At 27.7% G+C, this 16860-nt stretch overlaps 1 protein-coding gene across 4 annotated transcripts in view; it reads left to right on the forward strand.

Moving 5' to 3' along the window:
- Nucleotides 1–16860, forward strand: part of LOC129981948 (cell adhesion molecule DSCAM-like) — a 627118-nt gene that overhangs the window by 547164 nt on the left and 63094 nt on the right. The gene's annotated exons all lie outside the window — the stretch shown is intronic.

The raw sequence follows: 16860 nt of genomic DNA on the forward strand, positions 1-16860 counted from the left end.
GTTATTCATTTCTGACCTAGTTTTTCATAACAATTCCGATTCTCATTTGTTTGTTCAGTTAGAATTTTTCATAGAAAATTTAACCAACCTATTTCAATATTTCCGGCAGTTTCTTAAAAAATGAACAGTAAAATGCAGCTTTACAAATTTTACTTATTGAGGCCATTTCTGATTCATGTTTTGTGAGATTTTATAAGTCAAATAAATATTAGTTATCCAAACATAAAAATCATCCTCGGTAGTACTTATTTCTTTGTTCTGCTTGTATTCCAAATTATCTATTAACTCCTTGGATAACGAATTTCAGAATTAGCAGTATTTAATTTTCATAATTATAATTAATGTAAGTAATATTTCAAATTTTCCTTTACTAGATGATATGTTTTATTTTCATTTCGTTTAGAGTATATAAATAATATTCATACATTTTTATGCAATTGTTTCTACCAATCTCAAATGGCCTAACTTTGCTATACCATTTAGCTATGGTTACATTTATCGCGCCAAAAATTCTGAGAAAAAATTCAATCAGAGTCTTCGACAAAGATACTTCAATAGAAACTTTGGAAAATGCCAGCTCAACAAAGAACAGTTGGGCCGTCAGCAACATCTATTAGAGTTAGGATTTTGTTAATATTTGTAACATTTTGTACGCATTTGCAGTTTTAAACGTTAGTTGTTAAAGTTCTTTTTGTTTCATTGATTGAAGATTATCATGTGAAGAAGTCATGGAAAATAATAAAAACTATTTTAAAAATAAGCGTGTTGCCTTGAACATGATGCTGAACTTTGAAGTTTTTAATAAAGTTGAAGAGTAAAAGGCTTTTTTTTGTACCTATATCTGAACTATACGTCGGATATAAACGAAATATTTCATATATTTGTTAGAACCAGGGGAAATTTGTACGAATTATGGTAATTTACTGTAACGACAGCTCAAAGACTAGTAGTATATTGAAAATCAGAAAGATATGACAACATCCAAGCTCAAATATTCACAAAAATTAAAAGCACATAGTTTACTAATTAAAGCTTGCATGCGACCTTTATCATAGAATAAAGATTCGGATTGTCTAAAGAGATCCCTCATTTAATGAATATACAATTTTAGAAGGTTGTTGATGATTTGTCATGTTTGGAAATGAAATCTTGAGATTTCCAAATAGCATAAAGTGATTAAATTGAGCCTCCTCATAAGTAAATTACTATATAAAAAAATTTGAAGCCTCGAACTGTCTACTCAGTTGTACCTGTAATGCTGATTTCGAATCATTTTTGCAAGTCGAACTGTTTTTAAAAGTAAATTGAATATAGAAAATATGGGCACAATCTTCAAAATAATAATATTATTTCTCTCCATTGTGGGAAACATTCTAAAATATAGATATTATTTCATATATCTATTATATAGTTGTAAGATATTTTTCTTGTTTAATATATCGAAAGTATATTAAATGCTCTCTGCCTGTGGTTTTTGGCAACATAGATTTATATAAGAAAGAGCTAATGGATATAGCCTAAGTTTATACAGTAAAATTTTAAGTTATATTCTATAGGAAATATTATGAATTATACAATTCACTATTTAATTGTAACTTTTTTATTTCTATTGGATAGCTAAAAAAAGGGATAGTGTGCAAATATAAAACATATTTCATACTATTTTATTCTTGTGAGAGAAAATGTGCGACTGTGAGAGAAAATAATATATAAAGGGTTTCAATGAATTGACAAATTGAGAAAATTTAGTTCTTTAATTTTATTCATAAATTAAGATACAGCACTACTGAAAATCATTGTTCAAATTCCTGAAAGCTATATTTATTTCCATTTCATGAAAAATTATAGTTTCAATTATGTTTTCAAAGGTTTACTTTTGAGAGTATTAACTGCTTCCGTTGTTAAATTGAAAGCATTGCCCAAATTAAATACATAAATTTATGCATCATACTTCATTGTTTCAGTATTCAAACAGCATGTTTATACAAATAATTTCTCGTAGCATTGTGCATTACTGAAAGAATCAAGATATAATTATCTTCATAATAATATTAAACAAAAAGATTCATTAAAGACGCTAAAATTCCAAGAATATGCCATCCGTCCTTTTAGATGCTACATATGATAATATTTACATGGAAGGAATAACTAATTATTCCTATTTCCAGTTTTACTTTAGATAAGGAAGTGGAAGAAATGGAATTCTATGCTAATGCAAATACCAAGATTTGAACCACTTTAGCAAAATTAATTAATTTCATTATTTTCATAGAAAGCTATAAAATATTTACTACTACCAGCGTTTCAGCCGAAAATCCAAATAGCTTATTTTGCCTAAAGAAGTGGAATAAACCAAAGCTTTTACGAAATAATTCAGTGCAATATATGCATCATTATTCTTCTGAGGTCAGCATTTATTTTGCTTCAAAGAATTTCTCTCGACGTTTTCTTGTAACAAATATATGCGTGCAGCGGATTTAATTGAAAGGCCCAATTTAAATGCTACATTTCCTTTCGTTCAGGTATATATGTAACTGTTTCTGCTGTTTAGCATCTGGAAAAATGAAAAGGACTCTGCCCATAATAATTCAGTGAAATTTATCGGAACGTATTTTTTCTAAAAGTCATTACCTTAATGCCAGACCAATTTACACGAATACTTTGTTAATGAACTATGACTAAGTAGTTCGGATTTTTTGGCCGAATGATCCATCGGCAATGGATGTAAGAGTAAAGTAACGTATTATGTTAGATATAATTCGAAACAGTTTTTTCATATCATGATATTAGCACTATTTCTTTTATTTAAATATGAATCAATTTGGTAACTTTATATTGATTGAAGGGCAAAAATTTAACATTCCCTCAATTGACCATCCGCATACGAATCATGAATTAATTTTCCAACAGTATAATGTTTTTTTTTTTTTTTTTTTTTTCCCTTTAATCTCAAGGAAGAGAATGCAAATTATTATAAATTTCAAGGAAAATGAAATTTGAAACTGAAAACATCAAATATTGAATTAAAAATCTTTCGGATATATATTTAAAGCAATCACTACATCCCTATAACTTCGACGTATAATCACAATCGCAATTTCAGAACTAATAAGAACTGAACATGCCGGAATTTTCCTGAAAATACAGCATGCATATAATATTAGTGGAGACTTAATTTATCAAATGACAACATTCGGTTTGAAGTATTGCAGGTCGGTAAAATAGGTTAACCTATAAGGTGTTTTTATCATCTAAACACAGTTAAAAATTACTATCTCACTTTTAAAAATAATCATCTGGCTTCTTCAAAATCTGCATTACTAATTTAATTAAACTAAATTATAACAAAATCCTAGATTACATTTCTACCTGTTAAATCTTATAAAATCAGCTATTGGACAATAAAAACCGAAATTATATATATATATATATATATATATATATATATATATATATATATATATATATATATATATATATATATATATATATATATATATATATATATATATATATATATATATATATAACAAAATTATTAAAATCAAGTTAATAGGAAAATCAAATAAACCAAATAAAAAAAAGAATCCGGCCTGAAGACTTTTTCAAAGGTCACCCTCAGGCAGGGATTAAAAAAAAGGGATTTTTTCTGTGAGGGAATGCAGACAAGAAAGTTTAATAATGATTCCTCGTGACCAGAAAATCCTCTGAAATTAGGCCTAAGAGATATACCATTTTAACAGATAGGACAATTCAAAATAACAAATTAGAAGAAAAAAGCAACTAATAAGTAAAAAAAAAAAACAGTAACAAAATAACAATAAACACTTAAAACGCTTAAACCACTAAAGAAAAACAAAAGGGAAAGGACTTACCAGCAGCAGGCAAGGAAATTTTAAGCTATCGATTGTGATTCCCGCTTTTTAAAAACACAAAGACAACGTATTAAAGGTAAATAATAATTGTAGTCCCTCTTTCCTTTTTGTTTTTTCTTTAGTGGTTTAAGCGTTTTAAGTATTTATTGTTATTTTGTTATTGTTTTTTTTACTTTTTAGTGGTTTTTTCTTCTAATTTGTTATTTTTATTGTCCTTTATGTTAAAATGGCATACCTCTTAGGCCTAATTTCAGGGGATTTTCGGGTTACGAGGAATCATTATTAGACTTTCTTGTGTGCATTCCCTCACAGAAAAATCCCTTTAATCCCTGCCTGAGGGTGACCTGCATAAGGGTGAAAAATTCTTCAGGCCGGATTCTTTTTTTATTTGGTTTATTTGATTTTCCTATTAACTTGACTTTAATACTTTTGTCCCAATTCATCTGTGTTTTAGAAGTAGCTGCCTTTGCGCTCTCTAAATACTATGAAGTTTTTCTTGTTCCTTTTTTGGTTTTAGTTTGAATAAAAAATAATCTTTAGTTGCGATTCCGAAACGATTTCGTTTTGTATTCATTTTAGTTTCGTTTTCTCAATATTCCTTACTTTAGATTGGTTTATTTATATATATATATATTTAAATAAAAAATTCCCTACTTTATTGCTATTAAAAAACATACTATTTTCATTGTATAAATTTGGCATAAAAGTGAACAGTCCATATTAGACTATCCAAATCCAATGTTCTGATGAGAAAGCTTCTGTATAAGCTTTATTTACTAAGGTGGATTAAGAATGCTCATTAAAATATTTTTGTCTTTTAATGAAGTAATAGATCTTCGGTAAGGAGCATTATATAAACTCTCGTATATCAAATGTATGAATACAAGGATGTAACTCAGCTTAAGAAAAAATAATAATTTTTCAGTTCTAAGTACACGCTTAGAAAGATAGCTAATCCTGTTAAGTTGCTGTTACTTATATAATTAATTATATAGTTTTCGTTACCGCTAATTTCACCATAATGGAAGAGTACTAATAAATTCGGTACCCTTCCATTTATCAAAGATCTCTTTAAAATGAACGCATCAAATGCTGAGTTAGGATTTTTTTTTGTCTTAATCATGAAATATAATCCTCGAATATTTAAACCTATCTGCATATATTATGAAAAAAAATTGTTGTGTTGTTTTTAGAAAATATTTTAAAATAATGAAACCTCTATTAAATTATTGAATATAATAGTCAATTGTCTGGTATAATATAATTAAAGCAGTGTTCATCCAAACATTTTATAAGATTTTATTAATTACTAAATTGAAAAAGTTGTGAAATTAAATTCTTTATGGTAGAATCTTTTTTGTGGTTCTTCCTTCGAAACACTTTCTTGTGCAATTATGCATTTCTGAAATCGTTCATGCAAATATTTAAATGTTGATTATCTTGTCTGCTTTCTTTGATGTACTTCTTCAGACCTAAAAAATCGTTTTCTGTTATTTCCTAATTTAAAGATAAAGTGAGTTGTGACAAGATAAACCAGTTGGCTGTAGAAACACCGAAATCTTATGTATTAATGCTTGATAAGTTTATTCAAAAATTGTCTTATTACAACTCCTCATGCTTTGCCAATTTAAGGGTTAAGGTAAATCAGTAAGGGAATCTATGGCAAAGAACGTGTCGATTGAAGATTAAAGCGGTGAAATTAGAATTCTGACCATTCTGAAATCTTGTCTGTCTTAAAGATAGGGTTATATCTTAATGGAATACCTTATATAAAACATCAACTAACGCGCAGTTCACTAAAGAATTTATTCATTCCATACATAATCGCTTAAAGTCTAACTACTTTGAGTCTAATTTTAAGCTTATCCAGTTTCTGACTGGGCATGAAAATTTTAAAACATATTTAAAATGCTTCAATTTGTCGCCGACTGATTGGTGTTCGTGCTATAGTGGTGCATTCCAGGATGCCAAGTATTTGATATTTGAATGCACCAAATATATTCTAGAAAGTCGTAAACGCAGGAACTGCCTTCTGAAGGACAGTATAGATTGGATTCCTCATTTATCTGCCTTCGTACAGAGTAAATCATATTTCACTTCATTTTGTACATATATTCATAGTATTTTTCTCCGTATTATTTAAACTTTATTTCTGTGTGTTTACCTACATATATTTGCTTATATACTTTCATACTTTCGTATTTGTATTTTGAATATTTTTTTGATCATGGTTCTTCAATTGTAAGCCAGCCGGTTCGGTAACCAGCCGGTTCGCCAATCTTAATGTTTGTTTAAATTTTAATAATTAAATAGGTTGAACCGGAGTTTAACCCCCTTCTTCGCCAAGTTGCAATAACGCACCAAAGCTGGTAATCTTTATTATGCACTATAATTGAACATCTGCTCTTTTGCTTTTGAACATTTCGCAAGGCCGTTGTTGGCGGTTTAAAAAAATCTCGCCAAGCAGGGGGTTAAACTCCGGTCGTACCATTAAATATTTTACGCAATTGCAAATTTAATAGATTCTTCAGCAAAATATTTTAAAACTTCAAAATTTCATAGTCATATAATTCACTCATAATATTATAAGGGCCTTCAGTCATAACGTGATATGTATCTCTCTAATTTTCTGTTACCCCTCGTAGAATTTATGCTTTAAATTAAAGTGTAAATGTTTAATCTGCAATTAATATAATAATATTTTTTACTGAAACAAAGCATTTTCTTTATAATATGATTACTGATAATAGAGTCCCTGAGCGTTTAAACTGTATGGGCACTAAAGAATATCTTTCTTAATTTATGTAATATCTCAAGAATTTGTCAACAACATTTTCTCAGATTCATTATGAGTAGAACTATAAATTAACAATGTTTAGTTTTAAATGCATCAAACACTAAGAAAATAAAACAAATCCTTTGAAATAATCGGTCGAAAACAGGTTTAAAAAAACTACTTAAAAAACGATGTACTTAAAACTATAGGCATGCACAAAAAATATATAACTAACATAAATACAATTTACTTACAAAAGCATGCAACTAACCTAAAAATAATTTAAATCATCCGTTTCTAGCCATGTCAATAATCAGAACACAATGCGCATGCGTGAATTTTCTTCGCCAGTTACGGTAACGCAAATGCGTGAATTTTTCTACGCCAGTTGGGGTAACGATATGCAGATTAGACATTTTTAATTTCCTTTATTCTGTGTTATTTTAATTCAAAAGTACTTCAGAATGAATCTGAAACATGGATTAATGAACAATGTTTAATTTTAAATGCATAAAACATTAAGAAAATAAACAGAATCGTTTGAAATAATCCGCCGAAAAATGTTAACCCTAGCCTCATTACTGTTGGGAGAAAAAAACAACAACAACAACTGAAGCCTTACTCATTTGGCGGTGGAGAAAATGGAAGATTTTTTTGACGGAAAAGTTGGCGGTGGGGAAAAAGGAAGATTTTTTTGGCGGGAAAGTTAGTTTTTAATTAATAATTAAAATTCAATTTAAAATTTCAAAAAAAGGGAACCCAGGTGCACACTCCCGACCTCTAAGATATACATGTACCAAATTTGATAGCTGTATGTCAAATGACCTGGCCTGTAGAGCGCCAACACACACACACACATTGAGCTTTATTATAAGTATATAGATATCAGCAATTTTGTTTTATTTTTTGTTTGTATTTGTGAATTTTCTTATTTCTCCTATTTTTCTTTGCATTTGTGCTCGCGTCCTTTATATTTGAAATTTCTTTTATTATTAATTTTATACTGACTTACGTTTGTAAACCTTGTGGTATCAAGAATAAAAAAAAGTAAAAAGTAAATTAGAAGGTGAATATTGTTACAAAAGAAAATAGGAAATGAAATTGATCAAGAAATTATTACTAATTTATTCAAATCTCTAACGTTATAAACCAACATGTATAGATAAGTTCTTGAAGTAATGAAACTTTAATCTAACGAAATAAAAATCAACTAGGAAAAAACAATAAATATTTTACTTATTTCCAATGAAATTTATCTCATTTTATTTAACATAAAATCATCATTTAACAGGATATATACATATATTTGTCTTTCAATTTGTTATTTTATGGTATTTCTAGAAATCAGATACTTTTTTTTTTGTATGAGTACTATGTTTCATAAAGAGGGAATGGTACTAGATGATAAAAAAGTAATCTAATTTCCTCTCTATATTAGTTTACTGCGAGAAAAATTCGTTTCCTCTCTATATTAATTTTCTGCTATAATCAAATTTTATATGTTTCCTGCGTATAATTTTTTTTATTGAATTGGTTTGTTTAACGCAAGCAGAAATTGTACACACTTCATCCCTTTTCTGCATAACTTTTAAACGTAAAATAAATTTTTAATAAAACAACATTTTAAAATAATGTTTTATGATAACTTACTTAATAATATCAGTAATGCTTTACTAATAATTAATCGCAATAATTTAATAATAAAATATATTATTATTTGTTTTTATAACAATAACAATAATTTAATATTGCGATATTAAAACATGCTGTCATTTATAATAATATTCATGCAGCATTATAATATTGTAGTATTTTAAATGCATTAAGAAAGCTGCCGAAATATAACATCCAAGTAAGTATATCATTTGAGCGGACGAAATAAAATCTTGAATATGTATTTATTTATTCATGTGGCAAACAATAATAGTCTGGCTTTGACAGTCATGGTTACAGTGACAAATATATGGAGTTTTCAAATACCAATATTTATTATTTCTTTTCTGAAGCGTGATACTTACAGTAAAAAAAGTTGGAACGAATTAATAGTATTTTAAAACAAAAATGATAGTTCGAGAAGAGTCGATGATAAACACATGAACAATAACTTATAAAACAAAGAAGGAATTATAAAGCAAGCATTTTTATATTTAACAGCTTTTAAGCATGTTTTCCCTCACATACGATTTAACTTTATATGTGGAAAATGCTACATAGTATTGCAGTACTGTACCAAGTGAAAGGGAATTACTTAAATCGCACATTTGATAGGAAACATTTCAAATTAAACCAGATTTGTGAATCTCATTTGTGCATTTTAGATTGCAACTATCTTCTGAGGCAGATATTAGAGTGAAACCGAATGATCTTGCTAAGGCAATGTGAAATGGAGCGAGCAATTCTGCCACTAACCTGAAACTGTTGATAGAAAAACATCATGTGGGAACATCATGCGTCTTGCATCCGCATGACATCATACACATGATGACGACAGACATGATGAAAACGCACATTTCGCTGTTGTAAATGGGGGATGACATAAATTGCCAATGTCCACAATAAAATTCACAAAGTGTTGATTTATAATGATCACACGTTAAACGCACATTCGTATAATTATTGGGTTGTATCCTCTTTAACATAGAAAGTGATATGGAAAGATATTTATTATACACACCAAATAAACCACTTTTGTTCCATGTAATGAAAGTGGGGTCACACTATGACGTTTTGAATCTCTGGTGAATGCAATATATAACAATTGACGTTATAACAACTCAGTAACAACATTTTTAATGCAGTCATCGTTAACAGTCAATGCTAAACATGTTTCATCTCTCTTTCGAATGCCAACCCTTAACACTATTTTGCCGGATGAAGAATTCATTGGCAAAAATTCACGATATTTAGTGATTATAATTTGGCAATGTTTAAAATTGAAAAAAATATGGACACATGAGGAATAAAGAACGCATGACGTAGACTGTAGAATTTTGCAGATTCATTTTTTTTTTAAATTCTGCATTTATTTTCAATGCAAATGTCCACCTTACATTTTGCATCAGCTTCAGAAGGAACGAAAGGTTAATCAACACAGCATGGATTAAGTTCAACCAAAATCTATACAATTTGCAGAGAAAATTTCCTAGATGAAAAAAATGTCGTAGAAAGTAGTTTTGAGGCATTTTTTCATTCAGATAATAAGTCTTATACATTATCCCACGCTATTTCGACATGTAACTCAAATAAAAATGCAAAAAGCAGAACTCGGTGACTCTGGGTAGGGTGATGACAGCAGCTATCACATTGTTCTACACTGCATTCAGAAATATGCATTATTTCACTTTGGCTGATTTTGATATCGAGAAAGTCATCATTAGCTAGGTTTAAAGCGGAGTTTCTGATAAACGGGCATTAGGTTTTGCTTTAATTCGTTTATTTATTTTTTGTCTATACAGTGCCATTATTTTTCAACGTAAAAATACGTTTCCACTTTCATTTATTATTATTTTTTCTTACTTTACGAATCACAGTTCCATAAGAGCATTTGTTGCCCTTTGTATATCACGAAATTTGTCACTATAGCTCTATCAATGAGGGTTGTGTTATTGATTTTCACATCATTCTTGAGTGTATAAAATGTAATATCTAGATTTAAAACTTAATTCTGTTAACCCGAATTGTATTCTTGCAAAAATGTCACATATTTTTAAAGTTTTTTCATAACCACTCAATACATTTATTTATAATGATAATGATGCCTATCATAATTTAAAAAATATAATTTACTTATTATGATGAAATATTCAGTATAAAATTTCTTATTCGTCTTGTGTTCTAAATTTTATTCGGAAGAATTTATGCATTTCAATTATTGCCAACGAGCATTTTATTTTATTATTTTGCACATAATTCACCATATAATTATTTGTTTTTTAAGACATATTTTAAAACTTATTTTTAATATATATATATATATATATATATATATATATATATATATATATATATATATATATATATATATATATATATATATATAATTACTCAAAAATCTTTAAAGTGAAGATTAATTCTCATATTAAATGAAATCGAAACATTAATAAAATACATTTTATGTTCCTACTCACATGAAATGAACTAAGAATGAATTAAAATGTCAAACAAAATGTAACTTTCCATCAGCAAAAAAAAAAAAAAAAAAAAAAAACTATCTTTGACGAAATTAATTAAAAAAAAAGCATTCATTTTTAAAATCATCTTATTTTGAGCTGCTAACATTCATTTGTCAAGTTTTCTTTTCAAAGGCGATTTTAAAAGTAGTACATTTGAATCTGATTGAAAAACTAATTAATATTTAAAATCGTAAACGATGAAATTAAAAATTTACGAAAGGAATAAGAAACTTTAATCTTAAATCTTTATGAAATAAAAAGAGTTTTTTTTTAATGCATTGATAATTTGTCTTTTTTTTAAGTGCTGCCAAATAAATTAAGAAGCTGTAAAATGCATTATCTGAATATTATAGAAATGCTCTGTCTGATAATTAATAATAAATTAACTCCTCTTTTATTAAAAAAAAAAAAAAAAAAAAAAAAACGTTTTTCGCATTTTATTTGACAGGAAAACCTAAGACTTATTTATGGTTGGAATTTATGTTATGCTTTGAGATATTAATTTAAGAAAAAAAATTTAATATCATTATTTTCATCTTTTGAAGTATTTCTAAATGTCATCAAAAGTTTAAATTGTTAAATGCCTCGAAATTCCATTTAAATTTTTCCAAATTTTATAACTGCTGAATTAAAAAAAATATATTTGCTTTATACCCTTTTTAATAATAAAATTCATATTAATAGCAATAACTCATGATTGAATTTTTAATTATTAAAACCATAAAATAAACAGCCAGAAATTCCATGTATTCTCTGTTTCGAGAACTTTATGATGCTATTTATAATGCTATATCATATTATGGAGCTTAATGTCCGACAGTTGATTTTTTTTTATTACAGCAACTTTTGACAATACTTGCATTTATCTTTCAATATAGATGTGTTTGTTATTATTTTTTATTTGTTAGCTATAAATTTTTGTAAAGTTTTAAAATTTCTTTATTTGTTTTTCACTCTGAATTACTTTCCAATTGTCACATACTACGATTGTTAAGTCTTTTTTATTGTGATTAAAATACGGATCAACAGTAAACCTAATTATTTTCAAGAAATTATCTACAGCATAATTGAATTGGTTCTAGAATACTTTAGATATGCCAGAAAATATAAAAAAAGTAATTTAAAGTGAATATAAAGATATCAGATGCTAGTAAAGAGACTTAGTAGTATACAAGTAAAAGAAATTTACCTAGGGCATTTAAGTCTCTCTTTTTTTGTGATTAAAATACAGATGAAGAGTAAACGTAATAGAAATTCTCTACAACATAGGTGAATCTGAGTCTAGAATACTTGACATATGTCACAAAATATACAAAAAAAAATAATTTAGAATTAATATAAAAGTATCGGATAATTGTAAAGAGACTTACTAGTATCCACATTCGTATTTTTATAACAGTGAAAGAGACTTAATAAGGACTATTAAACTCTTTTGATTGCGATTTAAATACGAATCAGCAGTAAAAAGAATTGTTTTCAAGAAATTCTCTACAACATAGTTTGAATCTTATTCTAGAATACTTGAGATATGTCACAAAATATAAAAAAAAAATAATTTAAATTTAATATAAAATATCAAATACTAATTAAGATACTTACTAGTGTACCCATGTCTTATTTTAATCACAATAAAGTAGACTTAACTAGGGCTGTTAAGTCTCTCTTTGATTGTGATTTAAATATGGATCAGCAGTAAAAAGAATTGTTTTCAAGAAATTCTCTACAGCATAGTTGAATCTGACTCTAAAATACTTGAGATATGTCAGAAAATATAAAATAAATAATTTGAAGTTAATATAAAAATATCAGATTCCGAGAACATTTCTTTTCCAGTGCCTGTTAGCACCGAATACTTTTTCCTCGCTTGGATAAGTTTATTTAATGACTATTTTTCAAATATCGCTTTTCTAGTACCAGATGTTATCTGAAAGAAACCGAGTTTACGACATTCAAGGTATCATTTCACTAAACTTCCACTTTTGGTCCACATCTTCTTTTACGCCACGTTTACGACCATCTGTTACTCTCAGCTTAAAAGTACGCATTTTTTATCTCAGGCAGTATAGGCAGAAGAAAGAAAATCGACGTTTAACACCATTCTTGTCTCCGAAGTCTCAAAAAATAAACGTCCAATCTCGAGCACTAGATTGGCGGGTAAAGAAAAAAAAATTAAATTTCCGGAGAAAGGAACATGGAAGGCCGAAAAAAGAACGTATATTGCTATAAACGTTATTTATCTTTCCTTTTAACGCGTGGTCTTTCACTTTTTAAAAGAAGACCCGGGTGTACAATCAATTGGATTAGAGCCTTTTTCTACTATGGACGTCCGCTCTGTCCTGCGCCTTCGCGCCTCCTGGATGGATTCCAGTTTTTTTTTCAATCTTCTTTTCTTCTTTTTTCTTTTCTGACACAAATTTTAGGCGCTGTATTCTATATCTTGAGCTCCTCTTACTAAAGTTATATACCGTCAGTCAGTGATGGCTGAACCGAGTTTCTAATGAAATTTTTCTTGGCTCCGGAATTCGGCAGGGTAAACAGATGGGGGAAGGAACTCAGAGGGTTCGCGACGCACTGTGCGAGGGGAATTTGTATGCATTGTAAGATTAAAAAGTAAAACAATTATTTGAAAAAGGATGGAAACTGTTAACTTGATAAAATGCGATTTTTATTAGATGCGATTAAATAGAATTCGCTATTTTACTTGGCCTTTAAATAAAATTATATAACTACCGTATTTTAACAGAATGAATTTGTAAAAAATACTACACTATCGTAATCTTGAAATTTGTTAAATTATCTAATTTTTGGATTCTGTATTTTGCATATTTCTTCCTGGAATTATTGATTTCTAAACGTTCTTTCTGATAACATTTTTCTTGGTTCTGAAGTTATTTAGAATAAATTTATTGAAGAGGAAAATTGTAACATAAAAATTATAGCATTTATTTATGCAATTAAAAATAATTTGGGTAATATTAAATGGTTGTTAACTGTTACTTTTGCAAAATGTTTTTACATACTGATTACTTCATTTATAAATTACAAATGTTGAAATAATTTTTATAAATTAATTAATATTTAAAAAAAAATCTAGTGTCACAGTGTTAATTCGGCAGTTACTTCAGTCCCAGTGTTATCGAATTCGATTATCAAAGTTTTTATTATTATTATTATTAATTTTGGAAAAAAATCATGATTATTCCCAATTTCATTCAATTGTCAGTGTTATCTCGACAGTTATTTCAGTTACAGTGTTGTCAAATTTGATTGTCATAGTGTTATCATTATTATTAGTTTCACTCAGTATTAACATTATTATTTCATTAGTATTAACACTGTAGCAGTCAAATTTGATTGCTACAGTGTTAATACTGTCATAGAGTTAATTTGATAGTTAATTCAGCTTCAGTGTTATCGAATTCGATTGTCTCAGTGTCAATTAGACAATTAATTCAGTTACAGTGTTATCGAATTCGATTGTCAAAGTGTTATTATTATTATTTTTGGGAAAAAATAATGACTATTCCCAGTTTTATTTGCATCGTTAGATATGTTGACTTTTAAGCTTTGTAACTGAGAATTAATAACACTACAAAAATTGAACATGAACTAAAAACTTTAAAACATGCCATTATTCATAACTAATAGCGCGATAGAAAGTGTTATAAGTGGAATCATGTATTCAACACAAGATTCTTCGATCCGCCAAGACTTTTCAAATGAATCTAGCCGGATAATGATTCAAATAAACCATGTTAAAAACAGTTATTTTAGGAGCATTTCAAATATTTACATATGAATGCGAAATTGCATTTCCATTATAGGATGATGTTTACAGAAAGGAAATTATTTTGTTAGCAAAATTTTTTCAACGGAAATTTCCATTAACTATTAGATTCTATTCAAAGAGATATTTTCTACATTAAATTATACTTTCCAGGAAAGTCGTTCGAATTCTGAATAATATCTTTTAATGCATCTAAACTGAATTCTAAATTCATTTTTTTTAAAGTTATTTCCAGTCTTTCTTGAAACACCGTTGCTTCCAATTTTCCAAGAAATTCCAGGATTTCCTTGATATTTCAGGTACAGTTATAAATATTGATCACAAAAATTCTTAAATGCACGAAGTAGTTGATAATTCCTTTTTATCACCTATGAAACTTCTTCAATCGCATGAAGTTTGGAAAATTGTCTGAATAATATAGGGATGCTATTTCTTTTATAATAATACCAGTTTCATGCTTCAGTTGTTTGAGTACTTAAGCTTGTAACCTCATCAGAGTTTTACAATTCATATTAATATTTAAATATCATCAAATATAACAGGCATTGTGGTGGGTGGTTAAGTTGTACCACGTATCCACCTAAGCCATTGAACCATCATTGATGGCATTAAAATTTGAGAAAAAACATTGTATCATATAAGATAAATAACATTTACAAATTTTTAAGTGCATAAATTAATGCGGTGATTTAGAAATTAACAGACATTTTGTAGCTTGCATAACTTCAAATTGCTGAAAAAAAGATATTTGCAAATCACATTTATATTCCCAAAAAGTAAAAAAAAAAAAAAAAAAAAAAAAAAAAACCTACAAAAGATAAAATTATCGCTTGAAATCTTTTTTTTTTTCAAAATAAATTATTGCATTTTTTAAAAATTAATTTTAAGACACATTATTTAACCATGCTATTTATCCATTCAATAAAATACGAACAAATATAATAGCATTTCTCAATGGATTATATTTTAAAATAAATCTCGACTTTTCTTTTGAAATTTCGAATAATGTAAGATTCATAATGCATCTGGCAAGATTTGATAGATTTATTACAAATGCTCCTATTTTTATTCTCTAAGATAAAAAAAAATGACATGTTGCAGCATACAAAAACAAGTGTTGAAATCAAAACGTGAGTATTTATAATTCATAAGATATAAAATAATTGAAGCCAAAGACGGCGTTAGTATTACCCCTGTTGTGTTTTCGTGTATAAAGTGAAAATATTATTATCGTCAAAAAAAATTCGAAATCAAGATTTGAAGAGCCTCCACATTTCAGTCCTCCTTGAATTTGAAAAACCTAATTTTGGAGTTATGTCTGTCCATCTCTCTGACCATTTTCCTGTCGATTCCTCTGTCTGTGAACATTCTAAATAGGCTTTGACCTACACAGCTGAAAATTGGTATGTGGTTTTATCACAAAATATGAAGATTTCTATCAAATTTTGAACGAAAGTCATTGAATGTATATGTGATAAAGAAGTATGTCTGTTAAATGAAAATGTAATGATAATAATTACAAAACTTAAAACTCTAGATAGATAAAATTAGCGGTATATATTTAGTATTAAAAGCGTAGATTAAAGTCAAATTTTGAATTGAATTTGACAAATAGTTAATAAGCTGTCCATTTGTCTATTTTAATGCGCGTTAATACTATAACTAAAAAACGCGTCTACTTAAACAAACCAAATTTTGCATGTGATCTTGTAATTAATATCATAGCTTTGCTTCATATTTTGGCTTTTATCTATACAAAAAAAAATTATTGAAATTATTTTCTTGGCTTTATTAAATACACTACAAAAGCACAAAACGTTCATGCACGCGATTCTGAATAAAAAACGTGAACTTATGACATTAACTGCCATACTCAAGTCACACGATTTTATCTAGAGGAAGGGACCACTCCTGCTATTTTTGTTATCTGTTATTGTTATTTGAAATATAGTATATACTGAATGAAACAAGATTGCTAATAACAATAAAATATTAATTTGTAAATAGAAAAAATAATACTGAAGCATAAATTGAAGTTCATATTAGAAATAAATCCTATTAATTCTAAGTATCAAAAAATTGATTGTTAAAATAAAATTTATAAAAATTTTAGAAGTTGTGGGTTAAATAAAGCTTTCTATATTTATCAGTAATTCCGGTTGAATTTGAAACTTCAGATGTTAAAAATGAGATGTACAAAAACCAGTTTGGAGATGAACGTCTTTGAATCTGAATTATACTGAATTATAA

The sequence above is a fragment of the Argiope bruennichi genome, chromosome 8, assembly GCF_947563725.1.
Source record: "Argiope bruennichi chromosome 8, qqArgBrue1.1, whole genome shotgun sequence".
Taxonomy (NCBI): domain Eukaryota; kingdom Metazoa; phylum Arthropoda; class Arachnida; order Araneae; family Araneidae; genus Argiope; species Argiope bruennichi.